The sequence below is a fragment of the Bicyclus anynana genome, chromosome Z (assembly GCF_947172395.1).
Source record: "Bicyclus anynana chromosome Z, ilBicAnyn1.1, whole genome shotgun sequence".
Lineage (NCBI taxonomy): Eukaryota > Metazoa > Arthropoda > Insecta > Lepidoptera > Nymphalidae > Bicyclus > Bicyclus anynana.
This window is the reverse complement of record NC_069110.1, coordinates 18,170,816-18,184,086: the sequence shown is the minus strand read 5'-3', so window position 1 is coordinate 18,184,086 and position 13,271 is coordinate 18,170,816. Positions and strand designations below refer to the sequence as shown.

At 35.7% G+C, this 13,271-nt stretch overlaps 1 protein-coding gene across 1 annotated transcript in view; it reads left to right on the top strand.

Annotated features, from left to right (window-relative positions):
* The first annotated feature begins 1,984 nt into the window (after positions 1-1,984).
* LOC112045728 (FH1/FH2 domain-containing protein 3) overlaps positions 1,985-13,271 on the top strand; it is an 83,403-nt gene continuing 72,116 nt past the window's right edge. The window contains exon 1 of the mRNA XM_024082024.2: positions 1,985-2,153. The gene's annotated coding sequence lies outside the window, so the exon portion shown is untranslated. The remainder of the gene's footprint in view (positions 2,154-13,271) is intronic.

The window sequence follows — 13,271 nt, the reverse complement described above, 5'->3', positions numbered from 1 at the left end:
CATTATCTACCGGATGTGTGAGCGTAAGCACTAATTTAAACAGGACAATGTCACTACATATTGATATATCTCTATGTTGATATTACTTGTAGATATATCTCTTTGTACTTTTAATAAAACTGTACCAGGCCCAACTATACATTGAAGATATTTTGCAGGGTATTATAACATAATCTATAGTGAACCAAAAAATATATATTTTTTATATATTCTCTGTCTGTCTGTCTGTCCGTGATTATATTGACCGGGCAACACACTGAAACTACTGAATGAATTCTAATTAAACTTGCCACGATTTGAGAGCATAATACACAGAAGGTTATAGAATACTTTTTGTAGCAAAAATAAAATCGGAGGGGTGAAAAATGTATGGTTGAATGTTTGTATGGAAAGTTATTTATATTTTTTTACATTAAATTTGTAAAAATTGGTATGTGTATTACCAGAAAAATACTAAAAATAATTTAAGTTTATTCAAAATTGTGCCACGTATTGTTTTGAGTATTTTTTACGAATGTTTAGTAACAACGTCTCTTGTAGGATAGTTTAGTAATCTAGGGATAAATTAAGAATAATAAACTAACTAAAGTAACGTAAACCAATCGATCGTAATGTTTTTCGATTGATATTTGTGATGAGCTTGTGTGTTTATACGTGTCTGGTTGTATTTATACATTAAAGTACTTGCGAGTATATGTTTATATAATATTTAGGATAAAGTCTTCTATCTTACTATATGCTTACTTTGAGACCAAGTAGTGACGTGTGTATTGTTGTAAAGTATAAGTACCTACATTAATATTTACATGAGATTTGTACTTAACTACAAACTCATCTTCAAAGTTTTGCGACAGCGTCTCAAAACTTCCAGATAACTAAATCGTATGCAAGAGCTCTAATATTCTAACACGAAAGCCTTAAGGCTTCCGCGCCAGAGAGGGAGCACTGAACTGAAGAGAGCACATCCTTGAATCATTCTTCGATGGGAAGAGTAAGTGCGAGAGGGACGGGTATACGGGTGACCTGTTGCTCACATTTTACCGAGGTGACGTCACGAGCAAAGATAAACTTACAGAAGTGACAAGAGGTTTTGACACTAATTTTGACCATACAATACAATTCTTTTAACTTAATTAAAATATATAATTCTTTATTTACATATACATAAATGGCTATTAAGTAAATTTATTATAAAAAATATTTTGTTCCTTTAAAATAGATAATACGGTTCTTTTTAATACATACGACTATTAATCGTTAATTAGTTAATGCTTCGGTTTATGCTGTTTACAGCCAACTGGATTCTAAAGTGGGCTTACTACCAGAGCTTTATATGCTTAGTGGTAAATGCTTGCTGGTAATACGGAAATTATCGGTGGTCAAAGCCTTAAGCTTAGGTTCAAGTTAATAAGGTCCTGAAACCAAAATCAAAAGTTTAAAATTACAATTTAATTAGAACTGAGAATCAACCATTTTTGTTTGAAATCCAAGAATTACGAACTAACTATGCTTTGTATACCAACCCCTAGCTATTATTATGCGAAGACTACACAAATAAATAAATCATTATAAAAGCTATTAGATACATAAAATCTTATTTATAAATTAAATTATAAAATTTATAAATAAGATTGTAGAAGTTACATCGAGATGTTATTTAATTAAGTACCAACGATTTGTGTGTGTAGGATATGTGGCACGTAGGTAGAATATTATCCCTGTGTATTTTGATTCTGAACCATATTGTCTCATCTAGGAAAACAATATTTTATAATCTTTGCAAAAGGGTTATAGCCATTCGGTTTTCGTCTCCCTCTTGCGCACCAAAATGATGTGATACAATGTTCTTTTCGATATAACATGGCTGAATAAAAAACGTGATTTACACAGAAAGTCTTTGGAGAAATAAGCGACTGTTCAATTTAGTCGGTTTATAGAAACGTGAAAATTATACCTGAGGCAAGTAGTCTTGGAACAACCTCTTTAGTTATACATAAGCCTTGTACAAAGTCGGTAGTATCGAAGGCTACTTATAAAGTGAACCTGCAATTCAATACGTTATGTTATTCGTTACACAAAACTATTTTTTTTAAAACGAAGTGATAATTATATTGATATAGTGAATAAAAGACTGTATTTAAGATCTCATGAAGGTATATTCGTGTTTGCATTTATAATTAACAAAACATTTAAATGTGTAAAATCGGAGCAGGTTTTTTGATTTTTTGCTTTTGAATTTTTATTTAACAACAATGCCCTGTTTAATAAGTTGTTACCTTTGTACCACAAAAAGCGTCCTATTTTAAAAACGGGATAAAAAGTTAGTTTCTAAAGATTGTAAGTTGAAGCTATTGTCATTAATCGACATGGACATGGATGTCCATTATAAATTATCAGAGTCTTACGGGAGACGTCATTAGAGTTTCATCTGCTTTCCGTGTTTACCTCAGTATTTCACAGCTTTTTAGTTACCGAGGACTCGAACCTGGCACCTGATTAACTGAAGTCACAAAGGCTTACTACTGAGCGAGTTGAAAAAACTAAGACATCAATAGCTTTAATTTTACAAGCACACGATAAGGTTTTGTAACCGTTTCTAATATTTTATTAACGAGTTATTCTCCTGAATAGCCCCATCGGTACTGATCTTTAATAATAAATGTAGTTGCCCAAGTCTAAGGGTCGACTGCAGTCGTCGGTAGCAGTTGCTGCTCGTGTAAATACTAACCTTTCGTTAAAGCTTCGTTCGTATAAGCACTGGTTATTTTTATTCTAATTAGGTCTAGGTCTATTCTCTGCTGGTCATCGTCTATAATAGAACCTATCTATAGAAACACGTAGGTAGGTACCTCAATAAGCTGTCAAGCGCCCGTCATGTTGGAATTCTTTTCACCATATTTATGCGAGTCGGACTCGCACACCGAGGGTTCCGTATAAATAATCAAGAACTATATGTACTTCACAAAAATAATTGAAAATTTATCATGAAACTCAAAATCTACAGTTATTTTTAATAAAAGATTATAATATGTATCTTCTGTGTGCGACTCCTGGCCTCCCTCGTTTTACTTAGTAGATAGATGGTATGGAGCTTCCTCTCAGCACATTATCATCATCCATCATCATATAAGCCGATGGACGTCCACTGCAGGACATAGGCAGGGATTTCCAAACATCACGATACTGAGCCACCTGCATTCAGCGAATCCCTGCGACTCGCTTGATGTCACCTAGTGGGGGGTCGATCAACACTGCGCTTACTACTTGCCCTTAGCACGCTGTATTAAAATGAGGCCCCACAACAAAAACAACACTGCGGTATCCTGTGCGAGGTCACATGACCTCTTGCATCTTGGGACCCCAAGGTCAAGGATTTACCAAAAAAATAGTTTATAAAAAATTGCATACCTATATCCGTTTTAGAAAGGAGTGGTAAAGCTTTACCCTGTATTTGTGCGCTTATCTCAAAATGGCGACAAGGACGGAAGCGTATTTGGCCGTTGGCGGAAGGGCACGCAGGTGTTCTTTGTGCATTGAGTTTTTTTTTTTATATAATCTATACTATACCAATATTATACATACCGACAACGGGAATGAAACCTTGCAAATACGTTTCGTGATATCACGACCTGATAGCACTAGCACGGATAAAAATAAAAAATGATTCAAAATCCCGTATATAATACGACGACCTTCACTGAGCTGGTTACTGAATGATATAAGACTAAATTAAATATATCAATAAATATAGTGCTAATGGGTTGAACAAATAATTTCAGTCTTGGGTTGAACAAATAATTTCAGTTAAGGGTATGTTCATAACGATCTCCGGTATCCAGGACGGATTTTTCATAGTCAACCAAATACCACCGAGATAAAAACCAAGACGAGAAAAAAGCCACATTTTGTCGCAAAAGTACGTTGAAGACGGGTCTAAAGCCTAAACAGTTAATAAGTATTATGTACGCACCTCAACTATGCCTAAGTATAACTATTTATTTGGAATGAAGCAAAATTATAATTGTTATAACATTCCTATCCAAATAGTCATTCTGCTTAATCATTTGACAAGACCAATTTAAGAATGACAGATTGCCACCATGCTTGGTTTACAATTTAAATTAATTAGTTGTACTCGCTCAGTAATGTAAATCGCTGGTAATAATCTTGTTTGGTGTAAGAAACTATGTTTATAAGGAAAGCTTATTAAACACTACCATACTCGTACTATTAAAGTCTGGTTGCTCAAATGGAGATCTTGTAGCCCCTTAAAGAGGGACAAAGATAACTTGTGAGAGGCGCATGCCTCTTCTTACGAGTACCTGCTTAGCTTAGTATTAGAATTTTGACATAATATTTGACAATGACATCTCATTCATTGATTGACATTGACATTGACAGCCTGCGTTTACAAAGACAACTAACAATCAGAGAAATACGCATCAAAGAGGATACATAAATCCCTACGATCCGATTGATGTGAAAATAATGAAACCAGTTTTCGGCTAAGATTCTAATGGAGTAATGTAGTAAAGTCTTAGATACATAGATAGGTGTCAAAGAGTAAAGTACACAAGATTTTTAGTACATTTTTAATTTCTGTAAAGTGGGCCCAATTTCAGACATCTCCTTCAGTAAAAAAAAAAAAGAAATACGAAAATAGTCCAACGATTCTGTACATTAAATGCTCGGATTTATTTCCAGTATCTTAGTATAGGAGAACATGAGGGTTTAGAATCCCTTTACTATCCCAGTACGTACCTAAATGTCGCCATTGACGGTCAATTATTCTCAAGTTTCTGAAAAACGGCAGTACCCAAGCGGCATACTATAGAAGTCATTTACACAGTGACCAACACAAGATCAATTATAGTCGTCGATGCTACAGAAACATAGAATAATTGACCGTTTGTGGCTAGCATAAGAAGACTTTTCTCTTGTTAGGTCGATGATTGTAGTACTATACGAATTATCATGCGAATAGTATAAAAAAATCAAAATCAAAATCAAAAATCATTTATTTCAAGTAAGCTCAGTTTACAAGCACTTTTGACACATCAGTTGACTATTTGTAAAGATTCAACCACCGGTTCGGAAGGCAGGTACTGCTGAGAAGATACCGGCAAGAAACTCAACAGTTGCTCTTTTGAAAACTAACTTTAAAAAGAACTAATGGTATGTAGATTACTTATTAACATGTGGCTGCATTTTTTTCTGGTGTATGTTAATAATGCGTTATCCATCTAAGAAATTCGCATCGTTGATGAGGAAAGTAATTTCTAAGAACGTCATATCTATTAAGATGGATGGAGTAGGTACAGTAGGTATTGATAGACGGTCGTCTTCATTCATTTCGATTAAAAACGTCTGGGGCCTTTATTTTTAAATTAAATGTGACTTTGTAAAACATATAGCCAGTCATCATGTAATAATTTTTATCTAGTAATTAATTAGCCCTGTTAGGGCGAAAACGGTCGAATATAGTCCATCGTCCATCGTTGGCAGTCATTCAGTCATAGTCAAGTCATGTCATGCTTTAGTAAGGCGATAGCAACCTTACAAAAACTTTTGCTAGAGTCCACCGAGAAAATCGAATTAATGACTTAAAACATTATTTTTTAACCTTCACTTCTAAACACCTTTAAATATAAGCAATAAAACTCTAAAATTTAGCAAATCAATGAAAATAAAATAAAAGATACATGTAATTTCTACGATTTTCCCGCCAAACTGCGGATCAAGATCAAGATCTCTGCGTGATCGAATCATAAGTGAGGAGATCCGCAGAAGTACTAAAGTCACCGGCATAGCTCACTGAGTCGCAATCCTGGCAATGGGTGGGACATATAGTTCGAATAGAAGAGAGAGAATAGGGGAAATGATAAGTACCCTTTGATCAAATTATAATGTTTGATTTTGTAAGAAAAACTATCAACTGTTATCTTAAAACGAGATATATAAATGGGAAAAGTCATTTATCACGAAATCTCGAAAACCCCTTGACAAAAGATGAAATTTAGCAGAAATGTAGTCTATAGTTAGTAGGTTTCCGCTAAGAACGGATTTTGCGATAGGGCCGGATTAAAGAGATCTAAGGACAGACAATGTCGCGGGCTTCCGCTAGTTAAAGATAATGACAGCGATCGATGGCTAGGTTATGCTGGATATAGACTGAATAGGCACGATCGATACGCTAACAACTGCACCAACGAAACAGACATTTATAGTATAGTAGAATAAAGTTGAGTAAAGTATAGAATAAGTAGGCCAGTCAATAGACATATAGAATAAAGTATACATTGACGAGGTCAGTTATTAAAATACACTCACACATACATTCGTAGCTAAATACTTTAGTGCACACACAGAATTACAGAAAAGTAATTTAAATCCTACGAGTAACGGCAGAAGCAAAATATAGCTTATACAGGTGCTCGGGAGTATTTCCCATAACTTCAAGGTGTTGACGAGTCCACTTATAGAAGCCGAAATGCATAACTATTTTTTTTAGCTAATAACAAATTTTGTTTTCATACGAAGTAATTAAAATAATTCCGGCTATCCATGTAACACACACGCCTTTAGATAAAATGAAAAGAAATATTTTTTTATTTATTCGCGCGCTCACATGACTGCAGCGCTAACGGCTTGACAACAGATAAAACTGATCATGCCGTTGGCGCTGTAGGCATGTGAGCTTATTTGATCGTCAGTGGCGGGCTTTAACTTATATTTAAATGCAAAGGCCACGTGTGCAATATAAATCGGATTTACGATAATCATAGGACCTTTCTAAAGGTAGAACCGCTAATTAACAAGCTTTCTACTCCTTTGTTGATATTTAATTCATTAGAAAAAACCGGCGCAGTCGTTATTGCGAAGTCGTAGGTAGGTATATCACCTTAGCACGAAATCTCGACGCGTCGACGTTAATGAATACCTAATTGTACACTTAAGTAGGTAGCACTGCTGGCCTATTCACTAATTTGATCTTTATGAACAACCTGTAAAAATAAACATCAAATCAACTTTGACATGTCAACTACCTGTTAAATGATATCCACTAAGGGTTGTCTTAAAGCACCGGTTGACATTTGTTACATAAATCTCAATTTCGTATACTAACATACGTCAAAAGTTAGGAATTAGTTTACTGGTTGACGGGCAAGTGACATTTATATTTTGTTGAAATATTGAATATGTTTATACGACCTCTGGCGCAGTTGGGAGGTAAGATTTTGGATTTCTCTAAAGTCCACCCACAGTCATGAGTTCGATATTCAGCTCGGGTAAATCTATGCTAAATGTGGTCAAAATTTGAAATATCTATCGTCCTTTTTCTAATATCAGATATCATCACCCTCATCAACCATCACCCGTTGATCCACTTTAGTTTTCAAAAAACCACGATCTTAAGTCCGGTCCGGATCCGGTCGATCGAGTGATTCTTGTGACTCGTTTGATGTCGTCAATCCACCTGGTGGAAGGTCGACCAACGACCGTGCTTCCTGTGGGTAGTTGCGATTTCATCAACTTGGGGTCCATCGGGTTTTCGAAATTTGATTTATATTACAGAAACTATACAAAGAAAGACGCCCAAATTATTAGAATCGTCTTTTTCGTTTGTTGCTAAAATAATGCTACAGTAGTTAATGTAGCTACTAAAACAGGCGCAAGCGACTCAAAAAGCGTGAAAATCTCTCAGTAAAGGCACCAGTAGGTAAGCTTACCCGTATTTTACGGATACGATCACTTTTTTAAACGTTTTGTTCTCAATTCTTAAAGAGTCACCATGTGCAAGTAAATCATTTCAGGACAATTCTTAACTATTTTGTTATGTTTTATTTGTCTGCCCTTTTATCCACCGAAAAGTATTTTTTCTTCCATAGGTAATATTATATCATAACCTATCGATGTAGAGTAAGAATTCTAATATTATAAAGCTGAAGAGTTTCTTTGTTTATTCGTTTGCTTTAACGCGCTAATCTCAGAAACTTCTAAATTTAAGAAAGATTTCAGAAACTTCTAATTAAAAAATTCTTTCAGTGTTATTTATCGAAATTGTGTTAACCCAAAGTAGCTATTCCACGCGGACGAAGACACGGGCGGAAGATAGTTACTTATAAAACCTAAATGGCTTGTTTGGTTTAAAGTTTCATGTAATATTTAAAACTACTGAAACCTTTTTATATTCATTGTATAAACTTTTATCATGTAACAATAATTTAACATGCAGGCTATGATCAAGTCATACAATACAAAACACCGTACAGAGCTTGACGATCTGACCAGCTGACTGTAATCCCATTCCCTCCACAGCAATGCTACATAATGACATAAATAAGTATAACGGATATACTTCTATGAAATCTATTTTTAAGACTACTTAAATCTTTGCTAGGAATAAAATAAAATAAAAATATTTATTCTATTCACAGTCTGATGGTCACCCCACACGAAAGGCGGTCGATAGTACTTGTAGCCGGTTTTCTTTTCAACTGCCACTGTGTCAAACCAGTCGAACAGGCTCTAATTATATATTAATTTTTTCAACAAAATGGGACCCTGATATTTCCATGAAAATATTAATAGTCAATTAAATATAAATTTATAAATAATATTATAAACAAAAGAGTTCAGAAACGGTATTTTGTTTTTTTTTCTGTTTAAAGAGAGTTTACTACTTCGGGAATAGACGTAATAAGCAAGCAAGGTGGCTACCCTACTGTTTTCCCATATAATAGAAACTTATAATAGACTCCACGCGGTTTCAACTGCGTAATCCCCGTTCTTGTGGCAATACGGGCATAAAATATAGCCTATTTTACTCTATTTATTGCCAAAGATTAGCCCGGATAACCAGACAGACAAACAAAAATTTTAGTAAAGATTGTCAGTGTTTTAGTATTGTGTAAATAATTAAAGGCTCATGAGTAAACAATGGCTATGTTTTCTTTTTGAATTCGAGCACAGACAACGTGTCCCAAAATGTATTTATGTATCGGTACCACATCTTCTAACATTATTTGAATGGACTTTAACATTATGTTGGGCGGTTCCAATACCAACAATTTATTATTTAGAGCCGTGATAGCCCAGTGGATATGACCTCTTTCTCTAATTACGGAGGGTCTGGGTTTGAATCCGGTCCGGGGCATGGACCACCAACTTTTCAGTTGTATGATGCAAAAAATATCACGTGTCTCAATAGGTGAAGGTCAAACATCGTGAGGAAAACTGCATAGCTCTCTTTCTGAGAGGAGACTCGAGCTCAGTAGCTGGCCGAATATGGGTTGATAATGATGTTTATTTACTGATGATGTTCTTCTACTTCTACGCTTCATAGACAGCTGTTAGCGGGGCCACTGCAATTGCATAAAAGCGGCCTTGATACAAAAAAACAAATATGAGTCGTGGCCTGTGTTTCTCAATTCCTTTTAATTATAGCTTGTTTAAATAGTTCGAACCAATGTCCTTGCATGAGCAAGAGACAAAAAGCCAATTTATCCATATAAAATTATTTAAAGCAGGTTTTCTCTTGCCCGCAAGGTGCTTCTTCGATTGGCATTTTGTAGGTTTACAAGTACCAACTATGGCTTCGTTTAAAATCATCGGTGGTTCATCATTATCAGTCTAACTAGCGGACGACCGCGTGAAACTTAGTTTTTCATAAATCCCTCGGGAATCATGGACTTTTCCGGGATGAATGCAATGTGCTAATAAAGAGTAAAATCTATTTCCATTCCAAATTTCAGTCAAATCGGTTCAGTAGTTGCGGCGTTAAAGAGTAACAAGCATCCATACAAACTTTCGCGTTTATAGGATTTTCGGCACATTACAGAGTCAGGCTTCACTCTTTAAGGAAAGGAAAATAGGTAAGAAAATTTAGAACTTGGACACACCACACTGCTTCAATCGCAGACCAATTACATTATATAGGACCTGCCTCACTAGAGTTTACCGCTCTGTCAAAAATATATGATCATGATCAAACGTGTTCATACAAACTGCATCTATAGAATCGATGTTTCAATTTTTTATTTTGAAAAAGAATATTTGCCATATCTTTTAAATATGACCAATATTCCCATTCCCCTCCAACTAGTCGGGAATCGGGAAAGACTGTATTAGGAGTGGGTACGACAATAGACCAACGGGGCGCGGATCGAACCACCACCCCTCGGTAATGAGTCCGTCCGCTTTACCGTTGAGATGTGTGAGTTTACCTCGCCCAAGTCCAATAGAAGGTAATTGGTCTGAGGCTCCAATACGCATTCGAAAGCTTTTCAACTCCTTATTAAGAAAGACAAACATGCCATATGCTTTAACAAAAAAAAACTAGTAATAATAAATACATTGTGGTCGTCTATGTCGCTCAATTGACAAGGTCGTGGCTCCGCGATCAGACCAGTTCAACAAGCTTAATTATGTTTTTTCATCAAACCTTGATATTTTGTTGCTATTAATAGCACATCATCCGTAAAAACCATGGGAATGCATTTGTAGAAAATCCTGTTTGGCGAATGAACGGGACATGTGCACTGTGCAGTTAGTAGGTTGACTGATGGTTTGTTACCTGCTCCATTGTTATTTTAGATCGACTTTCAATGAGTCTTCGTTGTTATTGGGACTGTGTTCCTTTATAGGGGGGGTCATTACATTATAACCATGCATAAAGTGAACTGGGATAGCACTTTTTGACGTGACAACGTTTTAAAATTCGATGGAGCCGGCTGCACACTCAAAAAGATGACGTCATGCGTCGTTCTCGCTCTAGGGTTGCCAACATTTTTTATTAGAAATAAATATATTATGGTCTTAGAAGATAATCTAACAGTATTTTAGAAAAAACGAACATTTTCTTTTGAAAAATGCAATTATTCCATCAGTATTTTCTTATGACGTTGTCACGTTCAACTATCGTCAGTAAACCGACTTTACAGACAACCGATTTTTTTTTTCATTTACTTAGTTATTCTTTTTTTTTTAATTTCTAACATTTTTTTTAGAGTATAAAAAAATATAAAACACTTTTGAAAATTTATAATAAAATACAGTTGCGGGGTAATTTGAGTGCCAAGCAACTTGTGGTGGTGGAGGAACCTTCTCTCAATACGCGCCGTCTCAAAAATCACAGAAAGAAGAGTGGATTTCATCCTACTCCTAACAAGTTAGCCCGCTTCTATTTCAGCATCGGCACTTACCATTAGGTGAGATTGTAGTCAAGGGCTAACTTGTGGAGAATAAAAATAAAAAAAAAATATTTCTTCTGTGGTATAAATTAACAATGATGTGAACAATGATTTAATATGTAGGGACGTATGCAATTTAAAATTTTGAAGGTATTCCAAGCAAATGCCAATTCATTAAAGAAAGTTAAATAAAAACTTAAACGTATAACACACACAAAAGGTCAGAGCGAAGAAACACTTGGGCAATATTAACAAAGAAATGCAAACATTGTTTTTACTCGAAACTTTTTAAATGTTTTCTATCCGTAGTGGGTGAAGATATAAAAACTGCTGTGTTTAGTGATCAATTCGAGACGTAGGTAACAAACGGGTGTAGAGATGGCAGAGACGAATGCGCAGGCGTTGACCTCACTCGCCTGCCCACTAACTTTGTTAGGGTCGGACCACACTAAAGTCTTTATTTTATTATTTGCCAAGTTGGCCCTTGACTGCGATCGCACCTGATGTTAAGTGACGATACAGTCTAAGATGGAAGAGGTACAAGTTTATTCTAGCAATACTTGAATATTACCCAGCGTCGTACCGGAACGCTAATACGCTTGGCAGTATTGGCGCAGCACACTGTATAATTGAACTACAGCAGTGTTATAGAGACCTTGTTATATATATATATATATATTCAGCAGGTTGTAATACTGGCTCCCAACAGGGCAAATAAAACAAATTATTTTAAACTTATTTCGTGGTTGTTCATTATGAATATTATTTATTTAAACGGGTACATACCACGATAAAACGACCTCCCCCCTTTCAGTCCCGTCGTGACCACGATCCATGCAACTGGATCGAAATATCGACATTAAAAATCTCGTCGTTTTATCGTGGTGCCAATTTGAGTAGATAACTTGTTAAAAATGTTGGTAGGAGCAAGCACTCGACGATGAGTGACCTCTAGTAACTGAATCCCTAAAACTTCAACGCAAACTACAAGTAACAGAAGCCATTCCTTTACATGTGCCTTGACAAAAAGTGTTTAAACAAAAAGTCGCTAGTGCGGTCCAGCGCTGTGTTGCGAGATATCAAAAACATGGACCCAATTCGTCTGCGCCCGCACACCTGTACAACTTTATCGTTTTTGCTTTATTTTCCACACTAGGAATAGTATCGCAAATGAATTTTAATGCAATCTGTAGTGTTTGCACACACTCTCTGGGTGATCGATTGATCACTCGAGTCATCACATCCAGTAAGTTGCACTTTGGTGCTACAGCAGTACGTACCACGAAGTACTAAGTAGATACAGTTTTCAACCAACTGGATGTGATGACTCGAGTGATCAACCGATCACCCAGAGAGTGTGTGCAAACACTACACAATCGTAATATTAAAAATGGAAATGTGAGCTTATTTGTTACCAGCGGTTAAACCGCTGAACCGATTTTTTATATTCTTTCACCAATGGAAACCTTTTTTATCAGCGAGTTACATGAAATATATTTTATGCACTTATCCATAAGGGGGCAGAAACTACGCAGGTGAAACCGTGGGGCATCCGCTAGTGTACTCTGGTGTGGTCTGCAATAGTTTTTGCCTCTTTAAAACTGCAACCTTACAAGCTTTTCATCCGGACTTGTTATTCACAAAAAAAAACGTTAACAATTTCGTAGTATTTTGTTTTTTGTTAGCATGTGCATGTTCGCACTTCACCTGTCGTTTCATACTGTGGTACGGTTTTATTAACAGAATGAATTAGCTTTGCCCGTCGGTTTCTCCCACGTATGTCATAGGAATATCATAACAGTTGCATCATTTCGATAGGTACAATGATAATTTTTTTAACACAAAAATGGAACCGACTTCAAATATTTTGATTTAACACAAAAACACTAAACCGATGTCCATAAAAAATAAATGAGACCAGTCTGGAAGTTATACTCTTTCAAACAAAAAAAGAATTTTCAAAATTTGTTAATAAATTATTAACGCGTCGAATTGAGAGCCCCCTTCCTTTTTTCGAAGTCGCTTGAAAATGCAATACCATTCTGAAACATGAGACAACATCTGTGTCTGTGTTATAAA